The sequence below is a fragment of the Octopus bimaculoides genome, unplaced genomic scaffold, assembly GCF_001194135.2.
Source record: "Octopus bimaculoides isolate UCB-OBI-ISO-001 unplaced genomic scaffold, ASM119413v2 Scaffold_174990, whole genome shotgun sequence".
NCBI classification, from domain to species: Eukaryota; Metazoa; Mollusca; class Cephalopoda; order Octopoda; family Octopodidae; genus Octopus; species Octopus bimaculoides.
The window spans coordinates 1-256 of record NW_026426351.1 but is presented as its reverse complement, the minus strand read 5'-3'; the positions used below and the strand labels follow the sequence as shown (position 1 = coordinate 256).

At 38.7% G+C, this 256-nt stretch overlaps 1 non-coding gene across 1 annotated transcript; it reads left to right on the top strand.

Annotated features, from left to right (window-relative positions):
- Positions 1-8: 8 nt before the first annotated feature.
- LOC128251558 (U6 spliceosomal RNA) lies at positions 9-117 on the top strand. Its single transcript, XR_008267169.1, has one exon. It is a non-coding gene; the product is annotated as a U6 spliceosomal RNA (small nuclear RNA).
- The last annotated feature ends 139 nt before the right edge of the window (positions 118-256 follow it).

Here is a 256-nt window from a genome sequence, read left to right as displayed (position 1 = left end):
GTGTGTGTGTTTATTAGCTACAGCTGTACATATTCTAAAACCGGAACAATACAGAGAAGATTAGAATGGCTCCCGTGCGAGGATAACGCGGAAATTCTTGAAGCATTCTCCAGAATGGCTCAGCCTGTGGGTTGAAACGCATAAAAGAATAAACAATATGTATTCATATATACATCTGCATAGATATGTAGATGTGTACACACACACGCATATATATGTGTTTCTGTTATATCTCTCTCTCTCTCTCTCTCTCTCT